Here is a 23,197-nt window from a genome sequence, read left to right on the forward strand (position 1 = left end):
GGGCTGCGCGTTGACTTCAGAAGCGAGTGCAGAGCAAAGCACAGCCCCCAAATCCCAACCCGCCCTCGGTGCTGAGCAGCTTTCCTTCTTTGTTTTGTGTACAGCTGCCGAGCTTTCCCTTGAAGCAGCTCAAGTTTCGCGTTGCTCGCTTCTGCCTCCTCGGAGTTTACTATTATTATCTCCTGATTTTGCAAACTTCTCACATGCCTTCAGGCCAGACCCAGGAAACAGCTGAACAAGGCAGCTGATGAGACAGGGTACAAAGGAAACGCAGTTGTTTGGGAGTGCGGAGGCCCTGCATCTGTTCCTGCCTGTGCTGGTGACCTGATGCATCATCTCCAGCACAGCACCTCCCTCCTCGGTGCTTTGCTCGTGCTTCTGTGTCAGAGCGGCTCAGTGGGCACGGGCTTGGCGGTTGGACTTGGTGATCGTGGAGCCCATTTCCAACCTTAACAATTCTGTGCAGCGCTGCAGCACGCTGCCATCAGCGGGGAGGAGGTGGCACGAGTCCCCTGCAAGCATTGCGGTCATCGCCACTTGCACCCTTCCCTTCCTGTGGTCTCGACCCCACGAGACTGAGTGCACCACTCCACCACTGCACCCAAGTGCACAAAGCCAGCTTGAAAGCGATCCATTTAACATGCAGGGAATGAATTCTTTAAAAAGTGCCCTAAAAAGCAGCTACACACTGCAGGAAAAAGGGGAGTTTCATGTATTGAACAATAATAGCAAGATATTATCAATGTAGGGCTCTGATTGTGCCATATAAAAAATAAAATACACACTGGTTAATCAAAGAACTACAGACACTTTTAAGTAATCCCAACTCTGGCTTTGCATAGCTCCATATACTGCCAGCAGCACTCCTGTCAACCACAAGAGACCATCATATACATCAAAAATTCTCCTTTAAATTTATTTTCTGTAAAGATTGGTCTTTTGAACTGCAGTGGTGGAAGCTTAAGGGTACAAAAATCTGTCTTTTTTGTCTCTCCCTCTTGTGGAGGATGCTGATCTGTGGGGAAAGTGCTGCCACAAGCTTCTGTGTCTTGTCAAGATACCCGTCCTTTTCATGGATCACTTCTCTTATCAGCCCCTTGATTAAGACATTAAAAGAAAGAAGGTGAAGGAAGGTTGTGCAGCAGGGAAGAGGCAGCAAAAGGCATCCAGGGCTGCATACAACCTCCAGCTTTGCTGCATGGCCTGGCTAGTTCTCATCCCAGTTCCTGGCCACAGTGCCTTGAAGAAGCAGGACTGCAGCTGAATTAGCAGGTACGCTATTAAAATGGTTTATTATCATGTCAAAAAGGGGGAGTTACGCTTTTATTGCCTAAAAACACCAAGAATAGTTGACCTTATGGCAACAACACGGTTGGCTGGGAGCCCTGGCGTTGGCTGGGAGCACGGGGCTGGCTGGGAGCCCGGTGTTTTGAGGGACTGGGGCTCAGATGTGAGCTCCTATCAAAGATAAAAGTGGAACATCGCTGCCTCGACTTCCCCGAAACTGCTTAATATTCAGAGCTCCTTACATTGTCAAAGAACTTCATAAAAGTTAAATTAAATACTTACACTTCCCCCGCGAGACATCAAAGCGTTATTGTACGAGTGGGGAAACAAGACATCGACGCACAGCCAAGACCAGAATTTGGAGGTGTGTTTCAGAACATGCACCAACACATACACACTGTAAACGTCTAGTCCAGATGATGCTTTAATGTGCTGCACAAAGCCTTAAGCACTCTAAATAGCTTCTCCATCCCAGGGTGTGGTACCAAAAGGCATTCTTAAAAAGTTTTGACTTCTTTGCGCAGAACATGTTCAGTCTGGACAAAGAGATGAAGCAATTTTCTTGTACAATAACTCGAAAGTAAAGGGAAGACTGCAGAACCATCAGGCCTCCCACCTGCTCAAAGCCACTCAGCACCAGCAAAGCAAACAAGCCAGCGGGAAGGCAGGAATGCCCATGGGAAGCTCAGAAAAATTAACGTCCAGAGCCAAGGCGAGCTCCTCAGGTCAAAGAGCAGGGCTGCTATTAGGTGATATCCCACAGCAACACCCAGAGCAAACTACCACAGTCCAGAGATAACGTCTGCAACGCTCCCGTTTTCCAGCTCCCAGTGGAAGGTGCGGGAGAAGATTAAGAAGTTGGTTCAGTTTATTAAAATCCAAGATCAAATTCCCCGTAGATGCTCCAGACTCCCCGGTGTAACAAGTGCATTAAGGGAGAGAAAGCACATCCTGACAAATGTATTTACAGCCTTTAATAATTCATGCTCGCATATGCAGCCCCCGATAGAGTGCAGTCCCTTGGAAATCGCAAGCTTTTTTGGATTGCACAGATTCAGCTAATGTCTTCATAAAAGGTTCTCAACCAAACCTGCTCTCAATATCAACTGCAGCAAAGAAAAACTAATAGCTCCAGCTGGTACTCATTGAAAAGTCACTTAATATTTCACCATGCAAGGAGCTATGTTTAATGGGACACATTGTTTTTCCCTAAGCATTTGGAAAACCCCCTGACATCATATTAATAATGTCAAGTTTTATTGGCTCTCTGATTTGAAATGATATTAAACTTTTCAGACTGTCTCGGCTGAAGTAGGAAGCTGTTAAGATGTGGACAGCTTGGGTAGCAGGAAAAATAATAGGTCTTGTCAGACATTGCTTCAAGACCGCAGAGGAATGATGTAAAAATCAAGGAATGAGGCATTTATCCTTTATGTTAGCTCGAGAGGAAATGTGCTTTGTGAGTGGGAGCAGTGGCTCCGCCTGGAAGACGCCTGACCTCTGGCCATCAGCATAGAAGGGCTTGGGATGGAAGGGACCTAAAGATCATCCAGTTCCACCCACTGCCATGGGCTGGTTGCCTTGAAGGTCCTTTTATACACCTGATACGTGTGCAATTTATTTATGCAGTCTCATTCCCTACCATGCAGTTAAGCTGAATTACTTTCTGCGTAAGTTGCCGTGTGTGAAAAAAGTCAATTAAATTCACAAAAAACTAGCAACTCATGTATTATTTTCATATGTGTGTTTTCAGCTCGTCTGCTGTCAAACAGCTCTTCATTACCAGGTTATTCTGGACCACTGATTTAAAAGAAATCCACATTTGACAACCCAATACTGCTCAGCGCACCTCAAGGATGGTAGTTTAAATTGCACCTTTTGTTTTGCATGACATCAAATGGTCATATTGTGACTCAGTTTATCCAGAGGTTGAAGCAGTCCCTCCCCAGATTCAGTCTATAGCTCTGGAGCTGATGGAATTTACTTTGCTCCATTAAGAAGGTGCATAACGTGTTACTGCTGCCGCATGCCAAGCAGCAGGAACAGCCACACAGGGTATGAATCGTTCTGAGACCATACAGGTCGGTATGCAATTCCAAAATCAAGTTCCCAAATCTCTTCACTGAGGCTCACGTTACTGCCAGAACTAGTTCTGCGGCCAAGACCAAGCAGATACATCAACACATCAGACTGCCTCTAGAGGAGCCCCTTTTGCCAGTTGGATATTCAGCCATACACCCCTGCACAAAGCACGCAGCTGAGCTGAGGACCCTCTGCCATGCTCCTGAGGTGCCTCTGTTTGGCCACCCCACAGTCTGGGGATGCTGTGTCGTCAGCTGTTCAAGACACAGCCTCTGCCTTTGATTCTTCCCCCACAACCCTGCTCTAAATCTCACTGTGATTGCGGTTTTCCACTTTAGCAGATGAACAGACCTTGCTGATCAAACAGCCAAGAAGGAAAGCTAGCTCTATCTGGGTAATGTACAGGACAAGCTTGGCTTCGCTCATGCAGATTAAGTCCTGCACTTCATCAGAACGTAGCAATTAGCAGTATAACAGGCATCTCTTTAAAAGCTCTTTAGACTGGGAGGGACCACCAGTGTGAAGACCTGAACACATTAGGTAGCACTGAAGTGCAGCAGCAGACAACAAGACCAGGCGGCACTAACACCCAGTTGCTCTTCTTAAGCATCATCCAGGAGGAAGGCATGCCTGCAGCTCCTACTATTCAGACCAGCAGCAACCTGAGATCCCCGATTACCTGTGCTGCGACACATGGCATGCCATATATCATGCATCATCCCCTTAATGTGAATGCACCATGGACTGCAGCATCCTCGGGTTTATATATAGTCACAGGCTATTGTTAGCAAATTTATACAGCCACATTCGTGAGCGCTGTGCTGCTCCAGAAAATTAAACAAACTCCAGCTCAGTGGGAGAGTTATAAATAAGCGACTCGCCCACTCACGAGGTTGATCCTGTTCCTCTTTTCGGCAACAAACATATGGAACTCCTCTAGCTTTTCCCATGCAGGATTTTAACAGGAAGATTATGCAGTACATCACTCAGCTCCTTCCATGGGCAGTGCTGGGGGCAAGCAGTTCTCAGTAAGTGGCTCATGAGGTTCAAGACCCAATGGACAGCTCTCCCAGCACCGTTTCTGGGAGGCAGTGAGCACGCAGCCTCCAAAGGCCGGGCGTTGTTCACAGAGCTCCAGTTTCAGCCTTGACATCACCAATCTGCAAAATCTTGACCTGTAGTGCTAAATGAAACGCTCAGCCCCACCTCTAGGTCTCCAACCACTGGCACATTCCTCACTACCCGCATGTTCCATTAAACCAAACAAACACTTCTAGTTACATAGCTGCAGTTTTGTGTTTATGAATAACCGCAGGTACCGAGCTATGCATGCAAAGCGGCGAAGCTGATTTATGAAAGCATCATCTGAAATTAAACTACGTGCGAATGAAAAGAATTTTGCAAGTGCTCCTCTAAGTGCATGAAAATGTAATAGGGCCTAGGGCTGTTTGGCTTCAGAACTTAATAAAATGCTTGACTTGCTGAATTTGGTTGTACGTGTGCAATGGGGATAAAAACACACCTCAAGGAAATTCTTACTGGGGCTGTTTACTTTTTACCCCACAGCAATACGGGAAAGTGTTGCTAATTATCATTATCCTAAACACCAGCATCTGTGCTGGGGAACAATTTGCCACGGGCAATGCATCTCAGAGAGAAGATGGACCACTCACTCATCCTATCAGGGCCATCCAGATGAAGCATAGGCAAAAACCACTGCCATTACTGGAAGGCATGTAGCAAGGAGGGAGGATGCAACCCATAGCTCTTCCAACACCATTAATATTCCTCCATTCCTCCCTTGGTGGCCCTGCAGCCCCTCACGGCCACCCAGTCATACGGAAGGGCCCTCCCTGCATGGTTCCCACCACCATCACGTCTCTGTTCATTGCAGGGGAGTTGGACTAGCTGACGTTGTAGGGTCCCTTCCAACTCAAAGGATTCAATGGTTCCATGATGTGAATCATTCCCTGAATTCTCCCTGCCCCACGCATCCCAGCATGGCCACACGTGGTCGAGGAGCGGCGTCGGTTTCAAGAGCCCCCGACCTTTAATAATCATTTCTTCTGTTATCTGAACACTTCCTAATTCATCCCCTTCTGTCCCTGAAAATCTAAATCCTATTTAAGTTAATGCCCTTCATTTTCATTTATAAAGACAGATACAAAATAATTATTTCCTATCTCTGCTGTTTCCTTATCTTCTGTCCTAATAATTCCTCACTGTCTCTCTTTCATCATCTGTCTTCAGAACAAGAAACTTTTCTGTTAGTTAAAATATTCCGTGTGTTCATTTTCTGCCTCTTTCATATCTCGCTGCTCCCCTCTCCCCACCTGCCCTCGCTCCCCCCTTTCCCAACGCTTTTCATGCTCACCCTTCACACTGATCTTCACATCTTTCTGGTGTTTGTATTTCGGTTTGCAATTTTATATGCAAATTCTGGCAGGCCACCTCTCCAGTCTCTGCCTTTGATATCCAAGTAGCCCTGCCTGGCTGAAGTGCTTTACATAAACAGCAGCGGGCTCAAAAGGACCGCTCCGTCCTCACCTTGATGAAAGCAGCGAGGCAAGCAGTAACAGATGTGCTTCATGGGGACAACTTGATTAAAAGAAAACAGAGGTGTTTTGTGCAGGAGCCCAACCCTGGGAGCGGCAGCAGGGAGCCCCGTCCTCCTGCAGGCGAGAGCGTGGCCCAGCACACAACTTAGGGACTCCTCGTCCTATTGAGGATTACATGGACATGAGGAAAAACTTATTCTCTGAAAGAGCCATCACTGACACAGGCTGCCCAGGGAGGTGGGGGGTCACCATCCCTGGAGGCGTTCAAGAAACAGGGAGATGCAGCACCGAGCAACATGGCCAGTGGGCAGTACTGGTGGTAGGTGGACGGTTGGACTGGATGATCTTAGAGGTCTTTTCCAACCTGAATGATTTGAAGATTCTACGGCACTATCCTCATTACCCCATAGCACACTGAGCCCTGTGTTTGATGTACAGACCATAAACACAGCTCTCACCTCAACACCACCGCCAACTTATTGAAGTGAATGCATTTACCGTGATCCCAGCTATCAGCTGAAGGCAAATCACAAATGCCAAAGGCTCAAATCCTTTCAAGAGCAAAACTCAAAAATAATTCAGCACTAACTTTTGGTATACATCTCACAAACCACCTTCCCTACATTGTTTATATTGTTACACACCATCTGATGTTGACACAAATAAAAGCTTATTGGGCGTGTGCATGTCTATATACATTTATTAAGTCAGTTCTCATGCACATATTGTCAGCCCTTTGTGTAGTCTGTTTGTTCTTCTCCCCACATAGCACGTTACTTTTACATTAGCTGAACAGCGTTCGCGTATTTGCAATCAAAAGGAAGAGGGTTGTAAGCATTCAAACATTGACAGCGGAGCTCTAAGCAGCTGAGATTCCCAAAATGCATTTCTAAGGGCGCTGCTTGTGAACAGCTTAAGCGCTGCTTATTTCTTCAGACCGCTCTCAGTGCCGCACACACCCATCTCCAGAACTGTCCCTGGAAGGTGTTGAAACCAACTCCAAGTTATTTAAGCACGGGCACAACTCCAGCACCCTCGTTGTTTGCAGTAACTGTGCCTCTGCGGGAAGAAAGGAGCTCAGTTTTGCACCCTCTCCTCCAGAACCATCACATCTGATAAATAACTGAGCAGTGACTCATCGGCGGCATATGCAGGAAGTATATATTTAAACCTGTGCTGCTTAAACTATTGTTTAAGATGTCAGTTTATCACGCAGACAGTTTTTATTGAAAGAAAGAAAAATATCATTTTTTAAATTAATGAGAGCAGACCTTATCTCAGTCGCTTTTACTACACCGTAGTTTGGAAAATACTCTTATTGTTCACAGTTGCTTCGCTTTGTTGGATCCACACGGCAACAGCCACATTTCAAAAGACTTTCACAAACATTAACCAGCAAAACCTCAATGCTGGGAGCCGCAGAAGGAACAAATATGGAAAGATTAATTCACTCGCCCAAAGTTATATTAAATCAAGGCAAACTTGCAAACAGAACCCAGCCCTCAGCCCCTCTGCTTAAGGCACAGCTGCCCACCTCCCTGCTGGGAGCTCACCCGGGCACATAGGGCTGCCCCATAACTCAGGACCCTGAGCACTCGTGGTGTCCCCTTACAGCCTTTGATGTGCTTTGTTATCCCAGGAAGGGGCGACAATCACAGCACCACATGGCCAGGACAGCTGCCACGCTTTGCCAGGCTCAGGGAAGACCAAAGAGCTTTAGAGATCAGAAGGAACTCAGGTGAGGTGGCAGCAAGCCGCCAGCTGAGGGCTGCTGTCCGTGCACGGAGTGAGCTGGGGGGACAGCGAACCCCTCCACCATATGGGATTTTAAATTAATCCTGTCAGCTCAGCTCGAGGGCCTGTCAGCCCCACTGACAGCTTGCTGACAGCACTGCTCAGCAGCAATGGGCAGCAGAGCTCCAGGATGCTGCTGGAATCCCACCTGCAGGACCAGAGGAATAGGGGGTGCTTGGAGGAGAGGGGTGGAAAATTCCAACTGAAACCATTCTCTGCTTCTGTAACGCATAGAAACTGGGGCTTGCAGGGAAGGAGAGAAGGCAGCAGTGAGTCTCAGGTCTCTCTGCACCATCCGTCACGTGCAGAGAGATGCACTCTCCTACCCCTTTCCTCCTCCTCCCACCCTGAATGCTGCAGCTCCACCGAGCCCTGATGGCCCAGCATGGAGCCGCTGCTGATGGAAATCCATGGAGCAGCCAGCGTTCAGGGGGATGAGAGAACTCTTCAGCATGGGTCCTGCTGTGCTCTTTTCAGGAGAGGTCCTTTTAACCTGATGCTATTCCCAGCCTGTCACCCTGATCTAAATGTTAACACGCTCTTCAGGATGTGCCTCCCGCGCACCAGGGGTGACGTTGGCAGCAGTTGGGAGCTGCTGGGAGGGAACTGGGGCATGGAGCTGGACAGAGAAAGCGCTGCTCTGAATCTCGCATTGCTGCTGGTCTGCAGTGCTACTTCAGAATGTTCTACCAAGCACTGACTGCAAAGCGCAACACCCATGCAAAACAAACACAGCCGAGGGAAAAAGCTGGTCTAGGAACGCAGCCAGGAGAAAGTTTGGGGAACATCCCCATGGGCAAGGCTTAAGCTTTGCCAGACCTACAAATCCCTGCTCTTAGCTTCTCTGCCCTTCACAAACCCTGATACAGTTTGCTCAGCTGTAGTGCTGGGGTCTCACTGCTCGGCTCCAGCTGAAATGATAACGATGCTGTGGCAGATTACCCAGGGTTCACATCCTTGGCAGCAATCACACAGCACTATCAGCTTGCCATATATTTTCTGTAGCAATAAAGGTGCAAAGAAAAGCCCCAGTATAATATAATCAAGACTGTAAACTGTGCTTATAGTAACAGAAGTAGGTTTGAAATTGGATATGAAAGGGCAGATCCCAAAGGCAGAAGCAGCAGGAGGACATCAGAGGCAGCACATCCATCCTGGAGCCTGGAACAAGCTCCTGAAACACCTCAGCACCAGAAGCAGCTGCTTGGAGGTGAGCACAGCAAGGCACAGCGAGGTGTGTTCCCCAGTAGAGCCCAGCCCTGGGAGCACCCTGTGTGCTGCACACAGACCAAAGCCACCTCGTCCCCATCTCGCTTGTGCTGCTGCAGAGCAATGCACTGCTCCCAGCTCAGGGGCAGCTTGGCACCCGCTGTCAGCGCAGCAGTCAGCTGCTTCAGCTCTGCCTGGATGATAAAGCGCTTTCTGGGCAGGTAGAGAAATAACAAGGGATGTAACTATCTGGAGCTCTGCAGCTTCCTTTCAGTGCAAGATTTCCCCGACTCTTCCCCGCTGGTGTCTGCAGCAGCATGGAAAGCCTCTGAACAAGGTGCCCTATAATCCGTCAGAGGTGCCATTGCCCATTCATGCTCCACGGGAGCTCTGTCTCTCCACTAAATCCCTCAAGCCATCTCCAAATCACCTAATCTCCATCTCCACCACCTCCCTCTTTTCAGTGACCTTTCCCCTGACATACGGTATCTGCAGGCTTCCAGATAACACCCTCACATCCTTATCTGAAAGAGTATTTTCGCTCCTGTCCTGGCATTATGCTCAAGACACGCAAAGAAAGCACCAGGAGTGCTCAGGAGGAGATGGAGAGGAAGGCAGCTTTCAGCTGCTCATCTGAAACCTCTCCAGCACCTTTGGTTTTGCCACCACATCAAAAGCCCATCTACCAGACACAGCTGGCGGAGCCACACCAACCTCTCACATCAGCTGCGGAGATCTGGGGTGCTCCAAACAGGTTCTGCTCTTGCCACCCTGAGTTCAGCCCTTCATTCATGCTGCAGAGCTTCTTGCTTCCCTCTGCTCCCAGGTCCCATTTGCCGTGGCCCCGCACGAGCAGCCATCCTGCTGCCTCTCCCTTCCAGCAGTGGGCACAAAGCTCTGACCTCCTCCATGCCCCTTGCTGGTGGCCCGATCCGGCAGTACATATCAACTTGCAGACCTTGTGTGGTTCCTGTTCGAGTCAGTGGGGGCACAGAAGCTCCCCAAGAGCCCCAGCTCTGCACCTGACAGGCTCCATCCTGCTCTCCTGTGTCACCAGGCTGCGTAGGCAGCAGCCATTCAGGTGCCCATACAGCCTGCAGAGGCTGCAAGCCACTCATCTGCTGCAGGTGAAAGTTCTGTCATTTCTAAATAATAGGAATTCATGGAATTCCCAGGTCTCTTATAACCTGCCTTTTACTCGAACAATAAAGAGCTTCCCCTAGAAGTTTCCCAATGTAAACAGACACCGTAAAAGAGACAGATGTTGATTCTGCTGTGCTAATGAGGAACACCAGTATTACACAGGGTGGCTGGGGCACGGAGGTGAGGACTTACTACTCAGCCGAGAGGAGCCGGAGGGGTGCAGAGGCACAGTGTTCAGCAGCGAGGTTACGCAGGGGTTGCACACAACCTCTGCTCGGTGCTTCAGCCTCGCCTCTCTGCGGCTAATGAGTGTTACAAGAGGAGAGGGAGGCGGCGGAGGCTGGAGGGAAATGGAGCAGAAATGCAGGGCTGCCATCTCGGATATCATCCGCCTCTCTCCAGACAGGCAGGCGCAGGGGGAACCGCTCCCCAGAGCCGCACAGGGGAGCTGCCATGGGAATGGCAGTGCTGGAGTATGAGGGGTAGGAGCACAGCAAAAGCATGGAAAGCCTCTGAATGAGGCTGCAGGCTCAGCTTGCGGGCGCACTGGTTTTCCAAGTGCGGCCAGACTGGGCATCAATAAGGGACAAGCGCAGAGCGAAGCCGTGCACACATACACCTCCAGCTGCAGAGGGAACGGTGTTGAGCACAAAGCCACACCCGTCACTGGGGACCAGCGGGTGATGGCAGCTCTGCTGAACCTGCCACTCCACTTATCCAAAGGAGGAGGAAACAGCTCCTGCCCTGTTCCAGCAGCCAGTGCCCTCCCAGCACCGCCTCCAGCAGCTCCTGCTCTCACAGCATCACGCTCAGTGCTGCACGTCCCTGCCCTGAGCAGTTCACAGCTCAAAAACCGATTCCTGCAGCTGAGGACTGAGAGAGACGGACCGACCAGCTGAGGACTGCCGGGGGAGGTCAGGATTCATCTCCCCTCTCAGCTCTGTGTTTTGTCCCCAGTTCCCCCCGTGCTCTCCCTGCGGCCACGCTCCCAGCGCTGCAGCAGCTCCATGCTCCGGGCATGGCTTCCCGACAAGCAATCACATCTCAGAGGCTCTGGCATTTTCTAAGAACACCTCAAATTGCTTTTTTTACACCTCGCTGCTCAGTGCCAACCCCAATTCATGTTATTTGTGCATTTGCTTAGAGAACATTATCTGATCAGTCACCCTGTAAGAGGTTGGGGAAGAGTCTTCAGCTTCTCCTTGTCACCGCAGCAGGTCAGGCACAAAGGAATCGGTGCAAATATTTTGTAAAACCAACTGCCACCCAGCACTGCTGCTGAATGCACGGGGTCCTGCATGCAGGCTGACGTGGCCCAAGAGGTAACACCCAGCGCCCAGCACCTGCCTGCTCCGCAGCTACGCCGTGTGCTTTTAATCAAAACAAACAGAGGAGAAAACGAGGAGTTGGCACATTTGCATATATTCCCTCTGCTGGCAGAAGCTGGAAAAGGCAACACCCCAAACTCGAGAAGATGCTGGAGCCGCAGAACGCACTTCACAAGCAGATATATTCGGGTACATCTCAGTGCAGCGTGTCACTGCGCACTGGTGGCTCTGCCAGCCCCACTGATGGGACAGGTTCCCTTCTCTGCAGGGCAGGCAGGAGGGGCTGAGCCACGCAGCCTTGCGAACTCCAGCCATGAGGGGCATGCAAATAGCAAATCCAGTGCAACAACACCGAGACAACCCCCCCAACACCCAGCCCTTCCCTAAGGCCTATTGAAACAGGAGCCCAGAGTGCTTGTTTGGAAAAAAAGGTGCAAAAAAAATCGCTACAATTAATAATTCTATATTAGCCCATCCCTCCAAGCTGTTCTTCTCTCACCATCTGCATGTCCTGAAATGTGAAGTTTTAGTCATAAATGCCAGGCCTCATTTTGGAAATTTATAAGCTGGTTTGCTTCCATCACCTGAACAGCTTCCAGCTCCTATAGGCAGGCATTGTAACTGCCCGAGCTCCGCCATGAAACGACACGAGAAACTTTCCAACACATTGCTTTTGCATGACAGCCACTACGCATTCCATTGCTCCAAAGAATTTCCCCTTCCTTTGACAGAAGCCAGGTACCCCCCAGGTCAAAACCAGGAGCCCATCTGCTTAAGCCCATAGGGTCACAGACACTTCAGCACTAACGTATCAGGAGCTGTACTCAAGAAAGGCGACATATTTCAACTCCCATATTGCAGCCACAACCCCTGATGCACCATCAATTAAGAGCAGCAATAATTACAAATGGAAAACTGCAGACCTCAGAGCAGATAATGTGTTTCCATTAGATTAAGTAGTCATAGAAATCAAAAATAAAACCTATACTTCGGCTAATTAAGCCCACTCACCATCTGATTAAGATGTGTAGTGATACTATGGAAAAGTACCAAAGAGCTATTGTAAGTAAACCGACACAACTGGGTATTAATATTATATTCCTTGTCAGAAGGGATAATTGATCTGCCTAGAGGTTAACCAAGGTAATTACTGCAGGTTGACAATATTGTCAGTGTTAAACCTCTCGCTCCCTGTGGCAGCACTGGGGATAAAAGAGGCTAAAAGCTGCCCCCAGACAGCCCATGTTCCTGACTTGTAGCACAGTGTTATTGAAACAACCTCCACGCTTCCCTCTGTGTCTGACTGGAATTAAAACCACAGCGTGCTTGTTGAAGTTCACCCCCATCCCCAAAACTCTTGAGGGAAGAGGAGCAAAATTCAATTGAAGAGAAGTTGATGTGGGGTTCTCTAAAAGTTAAATCCCTGCCATTCTCTCTTATTTAGGGGGGTGGGGAGCAGAACAAACCCTACTTTCTCACCTGGCTGCAATTCACATCTACAGGGCCAGGTGCTGGGACTATACCCTTTGCTTTGGAGGGCCTGGGCCAGATTTTCACAGGGCATTTCAGTGTCCGCAAGCAACTCAGCTCCAAGTGACCAAGCCAAACCCAAATTCTTCCTCTCAACGCTGCATCTGCAATACCACACCCAGACTTGTGTATGGAGAGGTGAAACTGGGACAGAACACAGCACAGTTTCTTGCCTCCCACTCCAGAGATACAGGTCTTGCTGTCCTCCTCTTTCCTCTGTGGGAGATTTAGCGGGGAGGAATCCCTTTGGCTTTAGCACTTGGGAAAACTCTGATGCTCCTCTTTGTTCCACATGGCTTCAAGAGATACTCCCCGTGAACCAAGGTAATGGCACAGGACTGTGATTAGAAAGCCTAACGAGGCCGGACACGTTGCCAACAGTCCCACAGTGCTCTCGGTGAGAGCCATCCCATCTAGGTCAGCCCTTTGTAAGGCACAGCGCTCCCGTTCCGCTGTGCCCCGGCGCTGACCGCTGCTCTGACACAACAGCACTATTTCAGGAGGAATGAGTTCTCGTAGGTGCAAAAAACATCATTCAAACTGTTCCCAGAGAACGCATTTATACCAAGGGATAAATTACTGTATGCAAAGAGTACTTACCCATGGTCTGCTGTCAAAACAGAAGGATGTATGTTGCCAGGGACATGCCGGGGGCCAAGGTCTAGCACTAGTTGGTGTATTCATTCCTGACCTAAATGATGGAATGGAAAGAATTATTAGACTTGCAGATGACCCCACACTAGGGCTGGCAGTACACTGGAGGATAAGCTGAGGATCAATAGCGATTCTGATAAACGGGAAGCGTGATCAAAAAGTCCAGGGAATCTAATTAACTCGTAAGGTATTGCTGGCAAGCCAGGACTGCAGAAAGTTCGGGATCGCTGTGGGTCACAAATTGAACACGAGCCAACAGCCACGTGTTGTTGCACACAGGCATCATCACGGGATGCAGTCACAGACCTGCACTTTGCAGGATGTGGAGGAGCTGATCTGCCCAAGAGCAATTTTGCCAGCAGATCGGGGGCTGCAGGGGTGGCTCTGCACCCAGCCCCAGTGTCTCTCCTGAAGGATATCCTTCCCCTACTGGTTTCTTTGCTGCTCGTGTTTCCATGAAATTTGTTTACAGGAGATTCACAGAAAATAAAGATAAAAGGGGCATGACAGAGAATTTAATTAAATATTCCAAGACTGTATTTGGCATTATTTACTCAAACAACTCCAAGCTTTGGGTTTCGGTTTTGGTTGTTACTGTGGAAACCAGCTTAATGTGAATATATATAAAGAAAGGACTAATCAATTAAATAATTTAAAGAGTGAAACAAAACCGGAGGGAAGAAAACATGACAGGTTCTTCTGTATTTAAGGATTCCCAGTCCTGATATTTTGAACCAGGAGGCAGGAGTTAGATATCTAGGACACTGGGCTTTCCTAGGAGCTAATTGCTCAGGCACTTCTGTTCTACCAGGACACCTGAAAGCAGCTCCTAATCGCTGCTTGCAGGACAAACACCAAGGAACATGCATCCCAAAAATCCCAACCAAGGCTAGCAGGCAATGCTGCAAGCAAGCTCAGTGGCACATGTAGTTAAGGGGCCAGCAGGAGGGGACCACAAGGAACCCATCATGCAGCATCCCCCAGCTGCATGCGTGCCCCAGTGCAGACCCCTGTGCGTGCCCTTGTGCACACCCAGCTGCCTCTGCACAGCATTTGCTTTATGTATATCTGCTAAGCAGGAATACTAATCCTCACCTGCCTTCTTCATTTCTATTTGCAGAGGGCTTGGAAACCTTCTGGTGCAAGGAGGTATAAAAATGGTAAAAAGCATTATTCAACACCTCCCCCCCCCTCCCCAGCTTGCAGGGGGAATTGTGAACTCAACTGCTGCTCAGCATACTGTATCTGAGGAAATTTAGATGGAATTTGAGGTCAGAGCAGTATTTAGCATTCAGCACAGCTGGGATACTGCCGGTTGGAGGGATGGAGACAAAACAGCAAGCAGAAGGTACCAATGGTGGGAGAAAGCCCACTGTGCATTGGAGGGGACAACTGGCCTGCTCAAAGCAGCATAACCCCACTGTTTTGCAGGAGGAGCACAGCAGAGACAGGGTGACAGGGCAATGGGACAGCTGACACTGCAACACCCACCCTTACAACACGAGCCCAGGGCTCAGCACTGCCCAGAGCTGCGCTGCTCTGGGCTATTCCTGATGCCAGCAGGAGCTCTGGAATTTTCATTTCCTTCAGATTCTGCCATCACCTGGGCAGGGACAAGGCAACTGGGCTGACTGGAGAGGTCATTTGTCTCACCTCACAGAGGGAGCTCCATCAACACCGCGCCCATAGAAGCTAAGGACATGTTTGACAGCATCCATAAGGTTTTCTGTCACACTATCCAAAGGATATTTCTTTGCTGTCTAGACAACACAATCATTATTTAACCAGAGCCAGAAGATAGATTCCCATGTTGTTTCCCCCACTATGCTCCCTGTCCTCAAGTATCACCCACCCACCAGCCCCTCACTGCTGGGATGCAGGTCCCAGCCCCAGCGTGAGCTTTGCAGTCAGAGCAGTCCCTCAAACCCACATCCCACACCCAACTGTGCTATCAAGGCCAAGAGCAGCAGGGACAGAGAGCTGACAGCTGGGAGCAGTGGGTGCCCTGACTGCTATCTTTGCTGAGCTCGGGGGAGGATCCTGGATAGGAGCAGTCCTCCTGCAGATTGACTCCCACCTGGGGAGGGCAGGAGCTCTGCCTTGGGTGTTATGTGCAGGGAGAGCAAATTATAGATGCTGAGCAAGGGATGAAAGGGATAGTGAAGTGATATGGAGCCCTCAAACTTCCAATCCAACCCGCTCCCTGTAAGCATGACAGCCTGGGCATACTTCTCAGAGGAATGTGAAAAGAGGGTAGTGAAGGGCTTTTCATGCTCCTGTGTAGGAGAGTCATGCTTTAGAATAAGCTTGCAAATGTGTAAGTCCCCTTGAGCAAAAGAAGTCTAAGCTAGTTATTTATACTTTTACACTGCTGCTGCCCCAAGTGCAGCTCTGTTTTGAAGCGTGAGCAAGCTGGCAGCTCCTCCTTTATGTTGGAAACTTGCAGCGTATTACTTGGCTCCAAAAATCTCTCTAACCAATCTTTTCCCCACTCAGAGATCAAACATTTGATGGTCAACCTGAGAAGCGCGGGCAGGACAGTGAAGTATTTCCCCACTACAAGAAGAAATGAACTTGTTATAAGACAGTTGCCAATGGAGTGATGAACGCAGCAGCATCATGCACTGAAATTGAAGATGCACTTTAATGGCTTTGCTATTGATCCAAAGATGGTGATTTTGCCTTTGACATTGGAGCACACGATGGGAAAAGGAAAAAGGCAGCTTGCAGCCTGCTCCTGAGGGGTAGGCTGTACTTATCACCTACATGGGAACAGCTATAGCACAACAGACCTGACTCCACCATGCCAAGCACCACACAGAACCAAAACAAAGCTGCTCAAGATGTCAGACCGCATAAGGGTCCCCAGAATTACGTCTCCCAAACAGAAATCCAAGCACTGTAACCAAATGCCCCAGGAAGAGCTCAAGAAGTATCCCAGAAGAGTGGTACCTGAGCAGCATGAAAGACTTGAAAAGCAGAGGCATCTTTCTCCAAGAGGTGAAAGAAAACACAAATTTACGAAGCTGGAACCCAGTCCAATACTCAGCGTTGTCCCCAAACTTAATGATACTCCAACTCTAATGGAAAGGATTTAATAATCTCATGCCTTTTCCCAAATACAGCCATAATCTTCAATTTCAAGATAATTTTTCAGTTTCTCCAGCTTCCCTGAAGAGAACAGGTGCACCAAATGGACTTACTAGAGTACCAGGAAATCTTGATGCATTTAAATAAGAAAGCAATTAAACACTTTCAAAAGGGGAGGAGGAGGGAAGGAAACTGTTAAAGTGATTTCAGGATGACTTTAAGATTTCCCACAGTTGTAGCCGAGAACGTTATCATTTAGCAGGGCTGTCTGGCTTGATCTCAATACCACTCCTTCACCTTGCACTGAGCAGGGCCACTGACATCCTCATACAGCTGCAGGACAGCCTCTGTAACAGAGCTTCATGCCTAACCTTCACAAGCCACGTCATAGAACGGCTCAGGTTGAAGGGGACCTTAAAGACCACCAAGTTCCAACCCCTGGCCATGGGCAGGGCTGCCACCCCCAGCTCAGGCTGCCCAGTCACCCCCACTTTTTTTCCCACCTGATTATTTATAAGCACTATTTCCCAGCCATTGGGCAAATAACGAAACAAGCCGACGCTCACAGAATTCCTCACCTGGGCAACCAGCATCAGCTGCCAGCATCAGTGCCACCAGAGGTCCTGGCACACAGCCCACCACCAACATCCCAGAGCTTGGCTGCTGCCTGATAGCCACCCACCTCACATCACGATAACAACACACGGCTTGCACTTCCACGGTACTTTTAACAAGAGGACTTCAAAGCCCTTGTAGATACAGAAGGCCCTGTGATGCCCTTAACAAGTACATTTTTAGTCTCAGTTTTATGGATGAGGAAATTGAGAGGCTGGTAAGGTAGAATAATTTGCTGGCAGGACAGAGGAAAGGAGGAAGAGCAGCTATGAAGGAAAATGCAAGAGGTGTGACTCTCACCCCCTGCTCCCCCCCCCCAACACAAGCCTCCCCCCAGGGCCAGGAGAAAAACAGAGCAGCTGTCCCTATGCAGGCTTTGTACCAGCACAGAGCCCTGACCTGCAAAGGGGAGAGAAGGCAGGATTTGTACAGAACAGCGAGCCAGGGCTCAGGATGCCCACAAGCACCTCCGTCTCCAGAGCCTGGAGAGCAGAGTGCTGAGACTGCAGTGGGGCAGAGCCGCCCCGGCCCCATCCCAACAGCCTCGTTGACGCGCCTTGTCATCTTTCCTCAAGACTAATTTTTTTAAATTGCAAAATCTTACAGAGCTATTAACCTCAAAAGAGTTTAACATATGGCAGCGCAAGTCTCCCTCTTACCCTAATTATAAGGCTTGCAGTAATGGGGCTGTCTTTTAAGTTACAGCTGCTATGCTTTTGGCTTTTCGCTAACATTACATCCTATTAAGGAGCTACACTTAATGCATGCAAATTGCCAGAACACAGAGTGCTTCGGACCAGCTAGGGGATGCATTTAAGCAACAGCAGCAATATCCCAGGGTCAGGCTCACCCTGCTGAGAACTCCGTATGATCCATCAATCAGACTCCAGTCATTAATTAACTAATTCATTAAATATCTTTATATATGAAGGCTCATCAGGGCAGAACATCACGCTGACAGCGACGTCCTGTCAGCACTTAGCATTACAAGTGCCCCCCTCCCTGCTGTGCCCCACACTCACTACAGCTCCTAGGCAGCCCCCACCCCATTATACCACCCCCCACCCCCAATATGGTCCCCATGCACAACTGCAGCCCCAGGGGTGGTTGCAGCACTTGCACCAACCCCACAAGCAGAGCACGTCTTGTCAGCAGAAACTGCAAAGTTTGCAAGTAATACCAAGTATTTTTTTTTATATTATAATGAGGTTGAGCAAGGGGAGAGGGGCAGAGAAAACCCCACAGCAGCCCCAAAGCAGGTTTCACAGACCAGCAGCGAAATGCACAGCCACGATGCTCCTTTCTGCCAAACACAGCCATGAACTCTGTGGGCGTTGCTCACAGTGACAGCAGCTCCCAGCTGGGCCAGCTACTGCCCAGAAATGCTGTTGTAGGGGATTTTTGGGAAAGCCTGCTTTAGCAGAGCAGTGAACTGCATTATCCTATCACATAAACAAACCTTAGCTAGAGATGCAAGTGGGGCTACATCCGCCTTTGGCCAAACCCACCCACAGCCCCAACTGCTGCATGTGTAGCACGGGACCAGCCTGGCTGTCACCCCGTGCCCAGCACCCCAAAGCATCCCTGCAGTCCGCCCCTAAATTAACTGTATTTCTGCAGAACACAAGAGTGCCACGGACCTGGCTGCAGCCCAAGGACTAATTTACTTCCCTAAGCCTTGAGTTCAACTAGGCATATTAAAATGGCACAGGAAATGCTGCCAGCCCTGCTCCGTCTAGACAGGGTGAAACAACGGGGGGGTTTTGCCCTCCAGTTTCCTGCAGCATCCAGGCATCTTCCCTCTGGTCCCATGAAATCTGGTGGCTACAGCCTCCCCTTTCCTGTGTTTAATACCTCCCACCCCACTCTAAGAGGGGCCATGCTGCGGTAGCGTGCAGTAATGGTCACCTCTGAATCAATTCTTGCTCCCTGAAGAAAATCCTCCTGGCTTTAGTGCCACAAGCTGTAATACTGAAAATGGCTGTAAATTTGAAAAATTGGCACATTGTAGTCCAACAAGACAATTTTTGAATTGCTCCATGCAGCTGTGCAGTTCTGGATGCTATGCTGCTTGCATCCTAAACTGGGAGGTGGAACACGTTCTTGGCTGAAGAAAAAGAAACTCCAACAAGAACCAGTGTTGTTGTTTTTCCTTTCTGCCTATCCCAAACCTGCATGCTGTGTTGTGAATAGCCACGGCAGAAGGATGCAGGACCCCCACGGTAGCAGGGCTGAGAGATGTGGTTTAGTGGGCATGGTGGTGATGGGTTGACAGTTGGACTTAACAATCTTTCCCAGCCCTAACGATTCTGTAATTCTGTGAACCCTAAACCTTCTTTGCAGGAGAAAGTAGGCAAATGTACTGGTTGTACTACCCCACACCTCCAAGCCTGCCCAACAGTTGGCTATGGTGTTTGACATGTCTGCAAGGTAGGGGGCTGTAATGCTATAACGCAATGGAAAGCACAGCAATACTAGCAGATCCTAGGCTACAGCAAGGGAGAACAAGCCCAAATGCAGTAGCCACAGAACCAAAGGAAAAAATTTGTTTACCCTTAGAAGGCCTCAGGTAGGCAGAAACTTCCAGCAAGTTATTCTCACCCCCCACTGCCAACCCTTAAATGAGGTCTGGGAGGGGGTGGATCCTGGCTCCACCCCTTCCATCACTCAGGTGCATTGTACACACCTGAGCTCCCCTGGGTTGGCCCTGCCTTCCCACCAGGTGCTCCATCACGGCTTCAAGCTGTGACTTAGCATTTCCACTACAGGGACAGAAGGGGGTTTAGATTTAGGAGCTGGTTTTTAGCTTTAAGAAACCCAAAACTGAGCAACAACCCCACCTTCACACCAGCATGAGCTTTCTCAAGGACAATATGAAGTGTTCTGGGGCTCAAGGGAGAGGGGCAGCTGAGCCCCTTAGCAGGGGCAAGGGCCACCCCAGGCACAGCCCACTGCAGATGGAGGCAGGCAGCTTAAACCTATTGAACACCCCAATTAGACAAAGACACCCTGCACTTAGGCCAGGCTGTGAAGACTTTCAGTTTCTGTGCTCTAAAGCAGAAGACAGAATTCTGCAATAAATAACTTGGGGAAGATGAGCAAGTGACAGAAACAATCAGTATCTGGCCCGCGGGAGGAGGGAGCAACTCCTCATCTAACCAGACATAATGAACTACTTCACACGCCGTTCCTCCCGGAGAACAAAGACCGAGGAGGGTTTGTGGCTGATATCTGAAAGTCAGACCCCTTTCACAAGCAACACATTTACTGTAATGCAGTTCTTCCGGGAAGCCAATGAGACTGGCTCATTAAATTTTAGTATTATCTCCGTAGCCTTCTGCATTGTTTGATTAAGGTTTAATGGCTCGCTCAGTGGCGTTTGCTGCCTGTTGTTGAGCCGTGCCCCCAACTGTTTCATAGAATCATTGGGTCATAGAATGGCTCAGGTTGGAGGGGACCTTAAAGCCCACCCAGTGCCACCCCCGGCCATGGGCAGGGCTGCCCCCCACCTGCTCAGGCTGCCCAGGGCCCCATCCCACCTGGCCTTGAGTGCCTGCAGGGAAGTGTTCTGCTCCTCATCTTGCCCGAATACCAGCATCGTTCCATGTCTTCCTTCCCTCTGAAGCTGTGTGCTCTTCCCTGTGCTGGAGAGTGGCTGTGCAGCCTGTCCTGAAAAACCTGTGACTCATCCCCCATAACCTCAGCAAAGAATTAGGATATTTTTCCAAAAGAGTCCAAAGTTACTCCTTGTCTTCATGGGGTCCAAATGGAGAGACCCTCAAGTAACTGCATTTCCACAAAATTCTCAATCCCTCCTCTTGCAAAACTCTCTCAGTTGAGAACCTTCAAAGTGGATGAACCCATGGTAATGAATCCAGTGTAAGTGGGGCTGTGCCTTTGTATGAGGGGAATCCTTTGAAGCCAGTAGAAATCTAGGCATGATCACTGGCACAGGTTGCCCAGAGAGGTGGTGGAGACAGCCAAGGTCAGGCTGGACGGGGCTCTGAGCACTGATGGAGCTGTGGGTGTCCCTGTGCACTGCAGGGAGTGGCACCAGATGGCCTCTGAGGCTCCCTTCCAACTCAAACCATTCTACAGTAATTTTGAGAAATCTTAGCCTACAAATTACAAGAGATCTGACAGCTGTGCCTGCAAAGTTGTTTCCATTACTGATGCCCACTGAAGACCCGTTCCTGCCTGTACATCAGGCTGTTGGGACTGCAGAGTCCCTCCTTTCCAGGTACATACATGAGCCTTTGCACTACAAAATAACTGCAGGCACCACTGTGCATGCAAAATGGAGCGCCTGATCGTATGAAAATGCTCTGTGTGAAATTAAATGTTAAGTCTGAATGAGCTGAATTTTACTGAGATGTTTGTATGCATATTGAAATGCGGGATGGCCCGAAGCTGTTTGTCTTAAGAATTTAATGAGAATGCTTGGTTTATTGCGGCGCGTTGTGTGTGTGAATTATAGGTGTACACAATGCCTAACAAATGGAGTGCGCTGCTGCACCCGCTGCCTGGGGGACTCCTGCACACGCAGCCTGGGAGCAGCGTCAAGTTGGGATCCAAGCAAAAGAAGCCTGAAATGCTGAGCAGCGTGCGGAGCTTGGGTCAGTGCATGTGGTCTTCAGGATCATACCCTTCTTGTAGCTGCTCTCCGCGAGGAACTTGTAGGGTTTGAAGTGTTTGGGAGCTTAAATAAATGGGAGTTGGTAATTGAGAGGGTGAGCGCCAGCACCAGCATCACCAGGGGAGGGGTGGCACAGCTCTGCTGACCCCCCCGCAGACACCTGCAGCACACGGAACACCTTCCCTCCCCTTCCCCTGCTTTTTTAACAGAACCACGCAGCCATTTTCATTATTACAGCTCTCGCTGCATAAAGCAGGGGGATTTTCTTCAGGGAGTGAAGCACTGACTCAGAGGTTTCCATCAACTCACGTTAGCACAGCACGGCCGCTTTCAAGGGCTGATCTTGGCAGCGAGCGTACTGCAAAAGAAACAGGGCGCTGTCAGTGCCCGGATTCGGTGGAGTGAAGCTGGACCAGCTCCATTCGGGGGGTGGAGGAGGTCTGTGGGGTCCGGGTGGCACCGCGCAGGGTTTGCTATGGGGGTTCGCAGTGAAGCGTTGGCTTTGGAGAGCAAAGTGGATCTGAAAGCGCAGCCATTCCTGGCACCACGCTGTGCTCGTGGTATGGCAACATTTTGCTTTGCGTTCCCGTGGCTCAAGGAGCAGGAGCTTGCATGGAGCTGTATGACTGATACTGCGATTATGCGTTGCACCTTGGCACCGCGGTAATTGTGCTAGACAGAGCTGTTTAAATACCACCAGACAGAGTATTACTCACATGGAAATGGGGCCTTAAATGTCATTATTTGTGTCATTATTAATAGCCCCTAATTGTGTTCTCTAATCATCATGAAATTATGTTAGTATTAATATTCACATCAAAACTGCCTAGGGAACGAGAAGAACTACTTAAAAAAAATAATCCCACCATATGTCAATCCCCATTAACGTGAAACACTTGCCTTCTGCATCTACAAGATTGAGAGCAGGGAGGGGGGATTTCTCTGCACCTCCAGCTCCTGGAAAATGCTCTACACCGTGACATCCCAAGGACCTGCAAACACATGTCAGAGAGGCCACTGCCTAAAATTCATTTGCTGCTTCTCAAGGAGCTTTATTTCTTCGGACAGGGCTTCCATTAAGTCCATCAGAGGGAGCAAAGGGCCGGGTGAGATCTTGTGGGTGCCCCATCCCTGCAGGCACTCAAGGCCAGGTGGGATGGGGCCCTGGGCAGCCTGAGCTGGTGGGGGGCAGCCCTGCCCATGGCCAGGGGGTGGCACTGGGTGATCTCGAAGGTCCCCTCCAACCTGAGCTGTTCTATGGTTCTGTGTTC

The 23,197-nt window shown here is 49.5% G+C and overlaps 1 long non-coding RNA gene across 1 annotated transcript; it reads right to left on the reverse strand.

Annotated features, from left to right (window-relative positions):
• Positions 6,467-19,871, reverse strand: LOC110387778. The gene is made up of 3 exons (XR_002432726.1): positions 19,844-19,871; positions 13,532-13,622; positions 6,467-6,986 (listed from the first exon to the last, which is right to left on the reverse strand). It is a non-coding gene; the product is annotated as an uncharacterized LOC110387778 (long non-coding RNA).

The sequence above is a fragment of the Numida meleagris genome, chromosome 23 (assembly GCF_002078875.1).
Source record: "Numida meleagris isolate 19003 breed g44 Domestic line chromosome 23, NumMel1.0, whole genome shotgun sequence".
In the NCBI taxonomy this organism is placed as follows: domain Eukaryota; kingdom Metazoa; phylum Chordata; class Aves; order Galliformes; family Numididae; genus Numida; species Numida meleagris.